Below are 17,303 nucleotides of genomic sequence, written 5' to 3' on the forward strand. Positions count from 1 at the left end.
GGAATAAAGTCTGCTCAACAGTTTTTAAAAACAAAGCAAAAGGCATGAGAAGCTCTTTAATGGTAGTAAGGAGCAGGACACAGTGACACAATTGATCCTGTGCTCACAAAAGCGTAACTCCTCTTTCCAATAGTTGGAACGAGGCTGAAGAAATGTTTTCCCAGTGATTTAGTGCACAAACAGTTTTACATTCAGGCCTTCTCAGCCTGTGCCCCCTATTGCACATTCCTGTCTTTTATCGTATGTATCTGAAAGCAGAAGACTTGTGTTTTAAATTCACTGTCACACAGATTGCCTAGGGATAACCTTGCTTTTGTCCAAGTATAGTTACTGGGATATTGGGAGACAAAGGGGTTTCAATAAAGTGCAGGGCAAATGTACAGCAACCTCATGAACTTTGAAAACTATAGATCTGTGTGATGCAGCTCTTAACACCTTCCACAAACCCAGATGACAGTAACCTGGCAGATCTACTGTGATAGAAAAAAAAAAGAAAAAATCTCCTTAAACAAGACTTGGCCCAGATTTTTTTTTTTTAATCAAAATGAAGTTTCTAATATTGAGATAAAAGTCCCTTCCCAATTCAAACCCAAATCAATCATTCCCAACAATACATGTCTCTAACAAGGCCATTTTACTGGAAAAGTGTTTGCAGTGGGAGTGATGACCTGGAAATCTCTCTGTGACCCATACATTGAAGATGAATGCTCCATCTAAAATCTATCAAGCAACAAAGAGAAGGTAATATTCTTGACTCTGAATAATTGGTAAGGAGTGTTGGCAAGTCTAATGGACCAGTCAACTGACCATGAGTAAGTACTAGTCTAATTTTAAAATATTTCTCTTGAATCATGGTATTTTTTCCTTTCAAAGTTATTGTACAGGAGTTGTTTACTAGGAGCCCACATTGAGCAGATGCCTGCTCCTACCTACCACATTGCATGTCTGCTTCCAATTAAAACCATTCCACAGTGCCCTGAGGGGGTTGGGGAGGAGGCTCCAAAGTTCTTCAAAGGGTTATTTCTGCAGCCATGGATACTCCTGTGGCAGCTGAGGACCAAGAAACTGCTTCATCTCTAATGACATCACTGTTTACTCTGCAAAGACCCTTAGCACTTGGATCAGGTATTCACTTAGACCTTGGGAGCAGGAGATCTCCTGTTCTGACTAATGAAGGAGACTCGTCCTTGATCATTGAGTGTATATTTTCCAGCTTATTTTCCATCTTAAATGCAATGAGTTTCTTAATTACAGCTCCCTGCAGCTTCTGAAAAGACTAACAAATGATCCATCTTGATGCTTCGTCCTTATGCAAAATCCCCCAAAGTGCCTCTGTGCAGCACTCCCAGGTGAATGTCAGGGGAAAGGTGACCTTGAGCAAAGGGTGCCACCAGGGAGGGGAGGGAGGGCTTCTGATGGACTGCTGTCCTGGACCAGGAAGGTCTGAGTCCTTCTTCCACTGCTTCCTTTCCCAACTCACAGAAGTCTGCAGGAGCCACATTTTCAAGTAGCATCTACAAAATCAGCTGCACTCTGTGGTGTTGCTGCTCAGAACATGTGGTCTGAAGCTTTATTATCAAATTCCATTATCGCTTCAGTGCTTGCACTGGGCAGGCATTGCATGGCTGGGTCTGCTCTCCCAGGAGTTACAGATAGTCTCGTCCTCTGGCCTCATCAGCCTTCTGCTGGTCTCACTTGAAACTCCTAAGTCCCTTGGACAGAGAAGAGACTTGAATAAAGACTCTCTGGGGTCTTGAATGAGCAGAAGTTGCCTGGGTAGAATCATGGAGGTGATGGGAGAGGCTGAGTCAGTAAACCTGGGGCAGCCAGAAGCCTTGCAGGCAGCAGTGTCCTCTTCTGCTTCACAGGGAGATGGCTGCCTCCAGGGCACCGATGTGGCTCAACATGCTTCAGGAGCATATTCAGTTGTAGGCTAGCGTGGGAACAAATGGTGCTGAGCTCCTTGCATGGAGCTGGGAACATGCAGGGTAACATGAGGGATGCAAAGAAAGCAGAAATCCCATGACCAAACAGTATTTTAAGGACAGAAATTATGTATGTAAAGCGAATGTGTTTCATTCCTAGCCTGGCTTCATTTGTTCACCTGTAAAGACAAAACCGCAGCCTAATTTTGCAAGGAAATATGTTTGAATAAATAAAGGAAAATATGTCTTACTAAATATGAGTAGGGAAAAACCTTTTTTTGACTATGATTGTGAAGATACTGATCACAATCTAAAGTGGAAGTGAAAAAATCATCTGCTCTACTAAAGTAATGTAGAGGATAAGAAGAACATTGAAAACTATCAAAAGGATTGCTCTGAGTAGTTCTTAAGGAAAAATAGAGACAGATAAGGATTTAGCTAGGTTTGGTCTATCTTTACAGTTGGGATATATTTAATCTACATCTGTCTTTCCCTGACTTTCTACATTTCACATTCTGCATTAATAGATTTTGTTTACTGACAGATAACAAATTATGCAAAAATGCAGCACTTATAGTGAAATCACCCCTGCTACTCTTTTTCTTATAGATGACGTTTTCCCCCCCGTTAACTAATTAAGTTTTTGATCCTCCCGATTAAACCACATCCAGTCATTATCACAGCAGATTTAGTGTCTGATTATGCAGCTGCTGCATCTGAACAGCTTCATTCAAATCAGTAAGAAATGCTCCTATGCAGGAACTGCAGAAATGGTGCTTGCATCCTTTGCTGAGCTGCCTATCACTGCCTTTTCAGGGGCTTAACAAATTTATGTCTATCATCACTACATGCTGTTAAATTTCCCTGTGTTTTTTTTCCTGGGGTCTGATAGAAAACACCGCATGTTTTATGGAAAAACAGTTGGAAGAGATTACGGAGACAAGTTAACTTGTCTATGCTAGATCTTAATTCTTTCTCAAGATGTAACGTATTCAGACCAATTTGAAATAAATGTATCAGAAAACAAAACAGACATCAGAGCAGAAGCAGAAAGGCAAATGTCAGCCCCTGGCTCTGAAATGACTGGGGTGCTCAGTCCGGGCTATGAAACCTTACATTTCTGCCTCAGCGCTGGCAAACACACAGCACTATTTATAGCACAGCCTTTTACTACCCTTCTGGTAGAATAGGCTTCATCTGGGGATTTACATGGCTAACCGAAAGCAAAAGCCTTTTGTCCTTCATTTCCATAAGAGAAGGCCAGTGTTAAGCTGGTGTTCATTGGGCTGAATTACAGAAAATATCAGTTACTAGAAAACCAGTTACTAATTCAAAGGCATCTGTTACCATGGCATAGGCCTTCTCTTCTCTCTCCATGCCCCAGATTTAGCACCAATGATGGGAGCTTAGAGAAAGCTCAAAAAGAACGGTTCTTACCTCTGGAAAAAAAAAAGCATAGTCGAGGAAGACCACATGTTTTCATGGCAACTAAGGAGTAAAGGGTTAAGACCTAGGAGATGGCTCCAAACCAATAAACAGCACAAAAGGCTCCTATTAGCAAATCAAGAGCCCAATGTGTTCCCATTTCCCCCCTTGTATCTTCAATTAAACCCTTTGGGCCACAAAGTTACTGTTCCTGCCAAGGACAACAATCAGCACGAGGTGATTATTTTAGATTCTGCTACAAGACCCTGAGGTCTTGGGAAAACGAAAACCACCCTTCCTTTCATCCTCAGATCGGATTTCCAGGGCAGGGCAGGCCCATCAACTACTCCCCATCCCTCCATAATGCAGTGCCAGGGCGAGCACCCAGGCTCTCCCCTGAGATGGCACTTTCTCACAGATGCCTGCCTCTTCCTGCCTTCCAGATGGCAGCAGGGTTCTTAACAAGCTCCCCAATTTCTGTTTCCCCCTTGGGATTTCTTTTCAATGTTATCTTGTCAGATCTGTTTTTTTCCAGTTGGATGATGTGCAGGAGCTTCCTCCAGAGGTTACCAACCTGCAGCTCCCGTGGCCTGTCAGACCTCCTTGCTGCAGAAACACTCCATGCAGCAAGGATCACTAATGCTCTGCTGTGCCCCAGCTGCCCAGCAGAGGTAAGGACCACTTTGCTGAGGTTTGTAGGCTGCTTGTTTCCTTGTTCTGCATCACTGAACTTTCTCTTTCCTCCCTAGGGCTTTTCTGCAGGGCTTCTCCAGGCTCCTGGCACTGCTGTGGGGCTGTTTAACATGGCTCAGGAAGGAGAATGGCTGCAGAACAGGACAGAGAATTGGAGTCAGGCTGTGATATCCTTTCACAGATGTCCTCCTGTGACCTTCAGTGCAGAACCACATCCCTTTGCTTTTTCCACCTCTAAATGGGGATTGCCAGCCTTCTTCAAATTTTGCACCAATGCAAGTGTTTTATTTAGGATGCCTTCATACTCTGCTGTGGACTGCCAGTGGGATGAGAGCCCCTCCAGGCTGTGTGTGCTGCAGCCACAGCCCCAGAGTGCCAACAGACCAGACAGAAGGAAGGCATGAGCATCTGGAGAACCCAAGCCCCCTCAGAGGAAATGTGTCCAGGTGGAAAAGGCACTTGCAGGACCAAAGAACACCTGAGCTTTAGTTCTGCTTCTCCCACTCCCCTGCTGCCTGCTTGTGTGTGAACCAGTCCACTTCCTTTCTGGGCATTTGCAAAGTGCAAGTGTAATTTGCTGGAACATCTTCTGCTCCAACTATTCAAGTGTGGTGAAGCAGATTAGCCCAGCTTGTGGCTGCTGTTTCTGTCCAAGCTTGTGCCAGCTCCAGGGATTGCTGTCCTCCATGACTCAAAGGTGTGACACAAGTTGGCTCCATGTTACCCTTCATCTGGAGAGCTCAGTGGGTGACACGTGTGGTAAGTTCCCACCTGTTGCCTTCCCCTGACCATCCCCTTTTGATGGCTTTTACAGCACACTCCAGTGAGGAGCTGGGACATGCAGAAGGGCTTGTGTGCTACACAGGCACTCTGGCTCTCAGGCTCTGACCCTGCTCTTGGAGGTGATGGCTGAGATCTTCACATGTTGCTCAGGCTGGGAGAGGACCAGATCTCTGCAGAGGGCTTTTGAACCTCTCATGTGTTAGAAAAGCTACAGTGCTTACAAGGCATAACTTCAACTGCTGTACAATTTATAATTTCCTTTAATTTCTTGAAGCACTCTAATTTTTACACTGTTGTGAAAGGATCTTTGTTTACAATGATTGCAAAGGGTAATATTTCCAGCATGGGTAACCATGGCAATGAGTAATTCTATTCTTAGGAACTGTGCCAGCTGCACTAAGGCCTTATAGTAGCACTCAAGCAGTTTGCTAATGAGAGAATTCTCGTTTATTGCAGGAGAACATTTTCCTGTGTCCACACATTAGCCCGGTACTTTCTTAAAAGCACATTCTTTATCAGTAATGCATGGAGAAAAAAAAAAAAGCATCAAACTAAAACAAGCTCAGATAAACAGCTCCTCTCACAAGTAACATTTTCATGTGTTTTTTTTTCCTTGCAAACTGTATTATAAGACACATGTTAAAATGAAATCTATGGTATGCAATAGTATGCTTCGTTTTTACTACATAAGAATGAGCTTACAATGCTCTAGAGCAGCAGTTTCTTGCAAAAAAGGACAACACCCTGTAAACTGACCCAAAAATATGCAGGTTTTATCACTAGAGGTAAGACTTCAATTGTTTTAAAATACTAGTTTTATACATAATTTTATTTGAGTAAAAATAATTGTATATTGTATTACTTGTTAAAACATATGTTACAGCTGGAGTTGAATTTCTTCAACACTAAAGCACTGAAATTGATTATTGTTCTTATACACGTGTGAACATGATTCCTATATTTGTAAAGATGCATATAAAATAAGTAAAATATTTATTTTGCTTGTTTCATTATAAAAATGCAATTTAAATTATTCTAAAAATAAATGTTCCTAATTGAATAGTTTTTCAGCTTATATGGTTTAGGATATGTTCAGTAGAAACCCTTAAAGAATAGCTAAACTACAGTTTCTGTCATTCCATGAAACATGGTCTCAGAGTACGAAAGCAGCCAGATGAAATAAAGCATCCTCTCCTGTTTTCAGAAGAACATTAATAACAATACCAACTCTCTTGCCCCAGATGAAAATCCTTAGGAAAGATTTATGGAGCAATTGTTGAATTGTGCAAAGTTGTTTGAAACACTTGTAACTTGAAGGTTTCTGGAAAAGCATTTCTTAGGCTTATGCCTTTGATCATAGAGATGGTGAATGTGCCCAAATAAACACCACAGCACAAGCCTTCAGGTTTTTTCATGTCACCAAGCAGATTGATCTCTTTCCTATGGTTGGTGAGTGATTTGGTGCCCTAATTAGTGGGCTCTGTTTTCACCAGCCTCTAAGTGACCTATATCTGCCCACAACCAGCTGTTGGGTGGCTCATGCAGTGCCCAGACTGTCTCTCCCTAGGGCTCCTGATCATCACCGAAAAGATCTTCTGCCCATGTCCCCAAAGACAAAGCAAGATCCATTAGCTACAGTTTCCCAGCAAATTCAGTCTTGACTGACTTAACAAAAACTCCCTCAGCTTATGGTTCTGCTTGGCCTGGGATAGTTTGGTTCTTCTGTAGCTCAGTACGCCCCCACCTCTTTAGTATTTTAAAAACTAGGTCAGTTCTGACATGAACAGCCTGCAAAAGCCTTAGTGATTTTCCACCAGACTGTCACAAGTCAATGACCGATTTTTTTCTTCCACAGTTTCTTTTCCCAGCTAAGACTGATCAAATTATCAAGTTGCTTGTTTTTCCCTCTGTGCCCTGAAGATGAAAATACTCATTTTGGGGAAACCTACAGATCACTTGCTTCTCTCCTTCTATTTCATTCCATGGATGGACAGCCACTGGGACAGCTGGTCCTCCCAACACAGGCACCTTTGTCCCAGCAGGGATCTTCCCCTGCTCCAGTTGGCACAGCAGCAGGGTGCCAGCCCCTGGACAGCCAAGCCCAGCCTGGACACACATGCCAGGGCATGGGCACTGCAAATGGGTCTGATACCTGCTGATTGACAGCTTTCCTCCTGTGTCTATGAAGCCATGCTGTCTCCTCTCCCTGGTTCCACTGGAATTTCTGAGATTTTTCAATGGGATGGTGGCACAGGAATAGTTTGTGTGCTTCTGTGCACTGACCTGATGAACCCAGTCAGACCCAATGACAAACTTGATGAACCTTGCAGAAATTGCCTAAAAGAGAGCTGGTAGCTGACCTTGGGCTGTTGACCTGATCTAAACCCTGAGCTACCCAGTGGTTGCTGCTATTTTCGTGGTTGCCCCAGATAGCTGCCTGAAGGTGGGAATGCTCTATTTTTGGCTTTTGTTTTTTAATTTTTTATTAAAAGATGTACTGACAAAGAAAGTGCTACAGAAAGGGAGAAGCAAAAAAGCAGGGCGAGGGGTGGGGGTGGGGGGATTGTAGAGAGAGAGAATCACTTCATAGAGCTCTTCCAGATACATGACAGATATCCAATCCCAGGCTCCTTCTCAGAGATGTAAATAGAGTGTGCACTTCTGAAGTTCCATGGAGTTACCCTTAATTTATCCTGGAGTGCGAGCAGTTCTAACTGGCAGAGTTGCTGCAGTAGAGCAGGACAAATGATGAGGGAACAGGGATGCTGCAGCAAGATTAGAAAATAAGTCTGCACTGAAAGGGGAGATTTAAACAAATTCATGATTGGTTTAGAAGCTTGTGGTGGGACCAGTGTTTTGCACTGTGCTGTGGCCAAGCAAGCTGAGCTGGGATCCCTCCTTTTCACTTGCCATGGGCAACAGACCATGCAGAAACTCTCCCTTTCAGGCTATGTGGTGCCCAAAAAGCTCTGATGTGGGGTCTCACACCACAGAGGGTTAAAGTGTTGTAGTTTCTGAGGCAGTTCTGTGTTGATCCTTCTCTGTGGGCTGCAGTGGTTCTCATTAGAAGCAATTAATCTCCAGTGCTGTGCTCTCCTGTCAGCTTGTGCCGCTGTCATGGGTCAACTCATCCATAAGGAAGCAGCTGGGCATCCCATCTCCTCTGATGTCTCACTTTGCTCTCATCCCTCACAGGTGGTTTGGGTAAATATGTGCAGGAACACATTATGTTAATGACACTCACAGCTATAAGCCCCACAAATGAGGGTAACCTGGACAGCTTCTGCTTCTGCTGCAAATTAAAGCTTGAGACTGGTTTAGAAGCAGTTTGAGAGATGTGAGCCATTCCCTGTGCCTGGGAGCTCTGCAATCAGTCTGTAAATGGGCTAAAGAGGAATCAGTGCACTGGTTTGGGAAGTGTTGTCTGATAGGTCTGTTCCTTAAGATTAGTGCCAGCTGTAGATGATATGAAACATTGCCATACCTCTCCAGAGACCTCTCTTCATGGCCAATCTTTGGCACCCCTATCACCATAGAAGTTACTACTCAGCCAGGTCAGAGGTGTTTTCAACACGCTTCTGCCACATGAGTTACACTGTGGCCTTTGTACAAAATCAGTTTCTACTCAGGGCTATGGCTGGTGTAAAGCAGCTTGACCTAAGGGCTTCAGTGCTGGTTTTACAGGTGGCACTATCTGTCTGAGCAGCTCCCAGCACACAGGCTGCCAAGAGTCAGCCAAGGACCATAGCAGGACCCAGCCTAAATTTTTTTATCTCATCTAGTGACTGATCACGTGTAGTGCAAATCACAAATGTCACCTGAGACGTCACACTTATTTCTACAACAGGTCTTAATTCTCCTGAACACCACAGAAACCCCCCACAAAACATCTGGGAGACGAGGAAAGTATCTTTTGGGAAAATCTACTTGCCCTGGGACAAAAAAGTTGATGCAAAACCTCATGTCCTCATTTAACCTGCTCCAACAGAGACCCAGGGAATAGTTGTATCCACTGGTTGAATTGCCAGCCATGATTTCAATTTCTGATTTCCAACAAACAAACTTGTTTGTGGTTTGGTTTTTTTGGGTGGTTTTTTTTTTTTTTTTTTTTTTTCCCCACCCACCTTGTAAGCCATCGAAGAGCAACTACATTTGATGCAAAGGCTACAGAAACTCAGGTATTAGGACCCAGTTGTATGACAAAGAAACTTTGCCAGCATTAGAAATCTGTCTGGAGGTGACCTGTGGCCATTGGAGCTTCCACCCCAGAACCTGAGGGAGGTGACTCAGTAGCTCCTGGCATAAATGTGCCCTGTGTAAGAGCTAGGAGTGGTAACCCTTAGACTGGCACCTACACAACCCCACTTTGTCCTACATCCTACATTATTTCTTTGTCCACATAACTCTCTGCTGGTGGTCCAGTCTCTTTTTAAGTTTTGATGCCTTTCAAGCGCACTTTTGAGAGAATTTCACACAGAATTAATCAATGCCACGTTAATGAAGTACACTGCTGCTGTGCCATGCTGCCCAGCACCAGCTCTGCTCCTGCTGCTGTTTCTGAGCAGAGCAGGAAGAGCACACAAGCCACCGTGTCTCCTTGTCAAAGGCAGAAAACATCCCTTCATGTAAAACTATTTGGACCCGTAGCTGATTTGCTAAACACGTTCAAGCACTGAACACTTATTAATAAGTGTCCCCGCAGAGCGCAGGCAGCACCCACAGCCCAGGAGGGAGTGTCGGGGAAAGGTTTTGGCAGCGTTTCCCCGCTGGCCGGCAGCCAGGAGCCAGAGGCTGGGAGCTGAGGGCGGGCAGGGCGGGCGGGCTCGGAGCTCCGGCCGCTTCTCCTGCCTCGCTGGGCCGCTCCCTCCCTGGCGGATGCTCCTCCCGGCCCGGCCGTGCTGCTGCCTCCTCCCGGCGCTGCCAGAGCCCCGCGCCCTGCAGCACCCGCCGCCCGCGCATCCCCAGGGCTGCAGGCAGAGAAGAAACCTCGGGAGGGTGGGAAGGAGGCTTGTTGGACAGAGGCTGCAGAGGGAGGAGCGGTGGGGGAATTAATAATGGATTTTGCAATGGAGAAAAAGTGTTTCTGAATGTGGAAAAAAAGTCCCACTGCTGCAGTTTGTATACAGGTAGCAATACCATGAAATGTGTTTTGTGTTTAGGGTCAGTATTGAACATGGGGCTGGGAAGAGACTGAGTCTTTCAAGCTGAATCTTCCCACTTGTTTTTTCAGTTAGTGCAGGTCCTGCCATTATCTTGCACCAGCTATTGAGGAAGAGTTTGGAACGAGTCACGACTCTCCCTAGTTGTCCCTTGCAGTGGGATGATTTGCCACAATCCTGCCTGGCTGTTGGTGCTTTGCGAGCCATTGGAGGAGGGATAGGCAGCCCGGGTGCACAGAGGGGGCTAAACCCCTTCCTGTGGGCAGCTCCCATCCCATGCTGGCCCCCCTGACAAGAGCACCTCATGAGTGGGAGAGGCTTGCTGAGGTGGGAGGCTGAGCCCCATGTGATGACTGCTCAGCCTGGTTGTTCTGCAGTGCTGTGGATTCTCCCCAGCTTGCCGGAGGGAAACTGCCCTGCCAAGCCACAGGCAGCCTTCTGTATTGCCAAGGGTGCAGTGCAGGAGTGCGAGGGAGGAGGATGCGAAGGAAGGCCATTGGAAGGTGGTGGAGGAGGAAATGAAGGTGGCGGTGGAGGAAATACAACTACTTACCTCTCCACTGCTAGTAAGTCTGCCTAAGTGCTATGTCTGTCCAAGAAGAGTCTGCTTGACTCAGTGGGTTGTGCTTAGAAATCAATTGTAATGCAAATCCAGAAGAATGCAGCTCTTAGGTGGTACCCCAGGCACTGCCAGGCCTTTCTTGGCTTGCAGGAGCATGGATTTTACTTAATATCCATGCTGGGCCAAATTCTTCTCTCAGCTTAGGTCATTCTTGTCCTAAGCTGAGAGAAGATTATTTCTCAGACCATTATTTTTCTGTTATTTCTCAGACCACTTATTTTTCTTTCCCCTATAATCTCAACAGTCTTCCAAAAAGTGCTGAGCTTTTCTGAGATTTTTCTTTTGCCCCTCAGATCCTGGGTTGATCTGGTTTTCTGGTTTTAGAGCTGCAGTGATCCTACTACAGTCAGCCTGCTGCAGACAGACTGCCCTGTGCTGTGCTCAGAGGCTGTAAACTTGCCTGAAAAACAAAAAACTGGAGAAATGAGGGTAGCCTGGCCATTATCTCTTAATTTCCATTATAAAGGAGCACCATAGATCATGTAGTATTTCAGTGATGTAACCTAGTCCTGTACCCACAGGCAGAATTTGGCCCTCTGTGTCCTGGCACAGGAGGTGCAGGAAAATTGTGGAAGTAGCTCCATCAGGGTAAGTGCATTAATTTAATGTTTTGAAATGTAATTCTGAGCATTAAGATGCATGAACAGAGATTTTACACTAAAATCAATGATTTCCTCTGAATTTTCTTCTTTTGTGCCTTCTGCATTTGAGCTTTTGTTAGTCAGTTGATACACACCATTTTACAGCCTATCTTTTGTGCAGTGGCCTTTTCAGCTGTCATGCTCTGATCACATTCAGCCTAGATGTATAGAGCATTTACTGTTTGCTTTGGAAGTTTTTAAATGAATGTTTCATTTAATATTCAGCTTTACTTGTCAGCAAGATCAACATCCTGTTGAATTTCATTCTGGGCAACCTTGGTGCATCAGCTATGGCTCCTGTCTTGTTTCAACAATAGCTGCAAAAGGCCATAGGATTGCTTTTGTCAGTCATGTTTAAAAAGTAAAAACAACAGAGGTCCAAATTCAGACCATAATGGAAATTACCCTCTTTTTTCTTTCCTTCTCAGACTCTGACCCACTTTTCGCTCTATATCTCATCTTTAGTAAATGTCTTGAGCTCAATCTAAGGGTGTCCTGTCAGGGGGAAACAAGAATTATGTTTGCTTTCTTCCCTTGTTTATGCTGCATGGAGCAGGCCTAAGAGGTTTCTCTCTCTTTATCCAATAATATCCCCTTGCTTTCCTTTTATAATAACTCCAGGGCTTGTCCTAATAGACTTGCTGGATAACTGGCATAATAGAGATGCACATGAAATCTGCTTTCCTGAGAGGAGTAACAGTTTTTCATTAAGACTACTCATGTTCTTTGGGGACTTTAATTCTGTTTCATTGAAATACCTTCAAATATAAAGGAGAAAATATATTAATGTTAAATGGTTGGATAATTCTGCCATCTTGCCCAGCTAAGAGATGGGCAAGTACTGTATGAGACACCCTTCCAATTCTTCAGCAAAAATAGTGAAAGCCAAAGTTAATATTTTAAATATATCTTTCTTTTAGAGCTATAAGAAGCAGTCCAAATCCTCTTATGCCTTGTTTTTATACATAAATAAAAGCACAAACAAGAGCACAAGCCTATTTTTTTTTTGTTTGTTTTCCTTGGTAGGTCACTGCTAACAGAGCATTTTTTAAAATCCCAGCAACTGCTACTGAATCCTGACCTGATTTGGAATATTTTCAAAGCACCTAAATAAAACCAGGTTGACAAAGCTGATTTCAGAGACTGGTTTGCCTTTGGTTGTCTCAGCTGGGATTGCCACAGGGGCAGCAGAAGCACCAGCAAACTGCTCAGCCACCAGCACTGCTTTCAAGAATACTTCATTAATGTGGAACAGCAGCATCAAATCCTATAAACTTCCTGAGCTTGCTGATGTGTTGGCCGTTGGCATTAGCAACTGCTTTACGTGAGCAGTGACCTCCAGAAATACCTTTTCTCCTTCTCTTTCCCTTTTTGCATTTTCTTAATTTTCCTCTTTCCAACACTCATGGGCACCTTTAGTGCCTACAGCAGTGACCTTCCATAGTGTTAGTTTCCTCTTCTGCACATTTCTGCCTGTTATTTCAAGGGGAATTGAAAAGCCCCTGGAAGTGACTTCCTTTTTTGCTACAGACACTGCAAATTTGCTGTATTTCCCCCATAGTAGGGCTCCAGACCCACTTGTTGTCAGTAATTTTTACAGGATTGATTACTCCAGGAGAGAAGGTATGAATAGGCAAATAAATTGACATTGACAACAGTCATAAACATCCTGGCTGTAAAATCCCCTGACATTTCTATAGCTAGTTTTTTTCAGAGTTTGTAATTTAAACATGAAACAAGCTGTATTCAGATAGGAAGTGAGGAATGATGTTGAAGGAGCAAGAAGGATGGGTGATCAAGGCATAGATCATTATAGGGATTAATTTAACACCATGTGCTTGTGTGGATATGTTCTAGAATTTTGTTGCACCACAGAAAGCAACCTCAAGTAGTTTTGGGATACGTATGAAATCTTATTGCTCTTGCTAACCCTGGTCTCTAAACCCAGAATTTTGGATTTTTGTAAATCATGAATCTCACTAAATCAGAAATAAAGAGAGAGCAGGTCATAGAATATCAATATTCTATGACCTGCTCTCTCAGTATTTCTGTATATTCTTCCTGCATTTCACTCCTGAGTTCTTCCTCAAAAACGAGTGCTGCCAGTGTTGCTATTGCCTCCCCTCTGCAATCATCCACTTTTCAAAGGCTCTGCTCTTGAATTTGAGAAAAGAGATTTCCTCCCTGGAGGACCAGAATTTTATCCTCAATACAGAGCTTTTACTACTCTGTAATACACAGCAATCATCTAATATATCTCTTCTTTATCCATAAAATGAAAGTATTAACATCCCCATCTGTCAAAGATTACATGTAAACATTCATTCCTCCCAGAGTGTCATTGGAGATCCACATTCCCTTTCATATAAGCACTGCTGCTTCTTCTTTCCTAACTCCTGATCCAGGGCAGCAGCCTTGAAGAACATTTCAGAAGATGTTCACACTTTAGTGATTCATCCTCACATGAAGGTAAATACATACATAAGCATGTACTTGCAGAGGAGTTTCCACAAGTCATCATGTGTTCAGTGTCTGAATAATATTTTACAGCTATGAAAGGGAAGCTAATTTTAAGGAACCACAATAATTTCAAACTCAGGGGCTGTATCCCAGTAACACATCATATGCCTGCAGTCCTATGTTGTTTTCCCCAAACATTTTGGAATCTCTCAGCTCAAAATCTTGGTGTGTTTTCTATGATGGTTGTCAGTCATCTATTAATTCTAGCAGCTCCAGTGAAAATTCTATCTGTGTCTTCCTGCAGCTACACGGCATGTGATTTGTTCTCATCTACATAATCCATCTGTCCCCCAAACTGAGAGCCCCAGGTGCCAGGGAGCATGAGATCAGTGAGCTGCTCTGAAAGGCACGGACAATAACCTTGCATAATTCCTGGCTTTTCTTCTTAGCATCTGACTAAATTAATGTGATTCTGTGTATGAGTCATGTAATGGGCGTCTCTTTAATGTACATCTTCTCAGCCGTGGCGCCTGTTTCTGAAACATGATGGATATCAGTGAATGGAATTTCAGGTGCTTGGCTCATCCCAGGGTTTCATCTGAAGCAGAGTGGTGATTCCTTGGTGTGGGCAGAAACCACATGCAGTACCTCTTTGCCTCTGAGTGTGGAGTAGGCTCTGGCCTATGGCTCTGGCCCATGGGTGTCAATCCTTAATCCTCCAGGCCTCTCCATCCTGAGGACTTCAGCATTAGCTAAACAAGAGGCAGCCATCAGCTCAGACAGGGAAACCTGTAAGGGAGACTGCTGGGATGCTGTGGGGAGAGGTCCAAGCACACCAGCTCTACCACAGCTCCAGCTTTCCTGGATCTTGCCCTCTGCTACCTGTCACAGGAGTACTGGCAGCTTCCAGCAGGTCTGCTCTGGTTCATAGGTCTGACTTTGCACTCAGGTTTCCCCATCAGACTTCAAATACTGGACAAACGGATCTTTGTGATGTGGCCTTTTTTATGTACACTTTGTCATGTTTTTCTCCCAGATAATCTTTATGTATCGAATGTACAAATATTCATGTGGTATCTGATCCAAATGATCTAGAACACCTGACATGTCCCGTCACCACCCACCCCAGCAACATCTGGCTCTAGGTTAATTGTGGCAGGCATTTAATCAAACACTTAGAGTATATGTGTCCATGGATGAGTTTGCACTGTGGAAACTCTCCCCATGTTCCTCAGAGCCTGATGCTACTGGATTATTTTTTTCTAAAGATTTTTGATTTTTGGATGTTTACATGGAGGTGGGAAGAGCTAGAGGGGGGCATTACGCTGAGGACAAGTAGCAAAACATGAGAGCTTCCAGCATGTTGGAAATTAGGAAAATATGCACAGAGTTGCCTGGCAAAATGATGCCCATTGGACAATGTTAAGGCTTTCCCTGCTCATGTGTAGCCCACAAGGGTACTCTGTAAAAAGCAATCCAGACAAAAAGAAAGAAGATGTTCACTTATAAGTTGATTGAAACTATTTTTGCTTCCCTTTATCATCTTTTTGCAGTTGCTGCTACTTTAAAACTTCCTTTAAGCAAGGACAAAACGAGTTTCTTTTCTAAAAATTGTTTGTCTGCATCACAGTGTGTTTCGACCCCACCTAGAATTTCACAGTTTCATGTTTCCAGAGGATGGGAAGGACCCTGAGGCCAAACTCCACAGCAAATGAGTGTTAACATCTCGTCTCATTACTCACAGACTTTCTCTCTCAAGTGAGTATGATGCTGCCTCACTGAAAGAGTTTTGAAGTCTTTGCTATTGAGACACTCTGGAATGGTTCTGATGCAATGTTGAAATGACCATGTCATGTTGAAAATTTCCTTGCAGCTCACTCTCCATCAGAGCAGGCATTACTGGTTGGTTCCCAGATTTGCACCTCACTGAGGTCTGTGCTAACATTGTTTCTTCACTGCTTCAGCACTGGAGGGAAATGGATGCAAAGGAGACCAAAAGAACTAGCACAGGAGATAAACATCAGGCAACAATAGTTTGCAAATTAAAAAGGCCACTGAGGGATCACACAGAAATGGGAGTAGATCTGCATGAAATAAGTAACAAATACAAAACACACCTTGCTATTGAGAAAAATGAAAAGCAGGTGAAATTTCATCTGCATGTGTGGGTTCTTCTCCCAATGACTATGTCTCCTGGGAGAAATCAGCCCATGAAGCCATGTGCTCTGGAGAATCCCCAGCTCACAGTTTCCTAGCTACAAGAACCAGCAAGGGATTTGGTTTGTAATCATGCCTGTAGCTTGCAAGACTTCATTATCCATAAATGTTTGAATTTTTCTTGGTGAGAGGGAACTGTTATCTCAGGCCCCTCCAGAGCCTCCCTCATGATGCTTCTGCCATGCACATGAGGCCACATGGGTCCATGTCCTTAGGAGGTCACCAGGCCATCAAGATGTCAGTCTGCTAATGGACTGATTATCTCATGTGCCGCAAGCAACTCAGCTTCTGGTGCGCAGCAGCAGTGCCACTTCCCCTCCATCACTCCCTGGGTCCACCAGCTTGCAACACAGCAGCAAATCAGCTAACTGGGCTGATTTGGGGTTAATTGTCAGGGAGAGGGTGCACTCCTGACAGCAGGAGAATTTGAGGAGCAAAGAGCCAGTTTTGTGGGTCACAAAGCCACTGCAAGAGAGAACACTGGCCTATTTCCAGAAGTGAAGAGGAAAAGTGATTTTGAAAGGACAGATTGGAGTCAGAAGTGTTTGAAGCTCAGTGCTGTCTTCAATGGATTGTGTAAGTTTAGGTATGTCTGCATAGCCTCATGACAGAGGGTTCACATGATACATATGGCATTATAATTCCAGATGCAACTCCAGAGTAAGCCAGCTGGTTCCCTCCAAGGTGAAACCCATCCCAAGGATTGGCTGGACTCATCCATTTCCCTCAGACGACCTGCCCCTGGGCAATATCACCTCGTGGTGGCAAACCTAGCACAGGGCTGTACTGTGCATCAGGATCTTCTGTTCCCCTCTTGGAGGGCAGAACACCCCCAAGTCTCCCCTTCACACTTCTCCCATGGCTCCAGGTCACAAGTCACCTCTGTTCTGCTCTGGCCTTTCCTTGGAGGAATGCCAAGGAGTCCTGCAGGGCACAGTGTGGGCAGGAAGAGAGGAGTGGGACCTGGCTGCATCCCTTGCCCATTCCTGCTGTGGCACATCTCAGCACTAGAAGGGAAGGGAGTGGGGCCTTCCCCAGGCCCCAGGCAGGGAAGGGGATAGAAGGGAACACAGGACTGCTGTCAATACAGTGGCAATAGCTCTCAACGGGTAATATTTCTGGGTTTAAACATTTTATGTGCTTTGGATTGTGACTTTTACCTACAGTGTAGATGCACACAACCTCACCAAGGCCAAAAGCATCGCAACAACTCAAGATCACTATGTAGGTGTGTTACCCCTGGTTTTTTCATTTTTAGGATGGTTGTACTATTGTCTTTGGGTCAACCTGCCCAAATTCAATTTCGCTGCTGTACCACATGCCTGCTGGACTTCAGCCAATGCCACGAGACATGACCACTGCCTGTCTTTGTGCTTTG

General features: G+C 44.4%; 1 long non-coding RNA gene across 1 annotated transcript in view; it reads left to right on the plus strand.

Annotated features, from left to right (window-relative positions):
- The first annotated feature begins 4,664 nt into the window (after positions 1–4,664).
- LOC110470757 (uncharacterized) overlaps positions 4,665–17,303 on the plus strand; it is a 42,200-nt gene continuing 29,561 nt past the window's right edge. Inside the window, exon 1 of the long non-coding RNA XR_002465472.2 lies at positions 4,665–4,802. This is a non-coding gene — a long non-coding RNA (uncharacterized LOC110470757). The remainder of the gene's footprint in view (positions 4,803–17,303) is intronic.

The sequence above is a fragment of the Lonchura striata genome, chromosome 2, assembly GCF_046129695.1.
Source record: "Lonchura striata isolate bLonStr1 chromosome 2, bLonStr1.mat, whole genome shotgun sequence".
Classification (NCBI taxonomy): domain Eukaryota; kingdom Metazoa; phylum Chordata; class Aves; order Passeriformes; family Estrildidae; genus Lonchura; species Lonchura striata.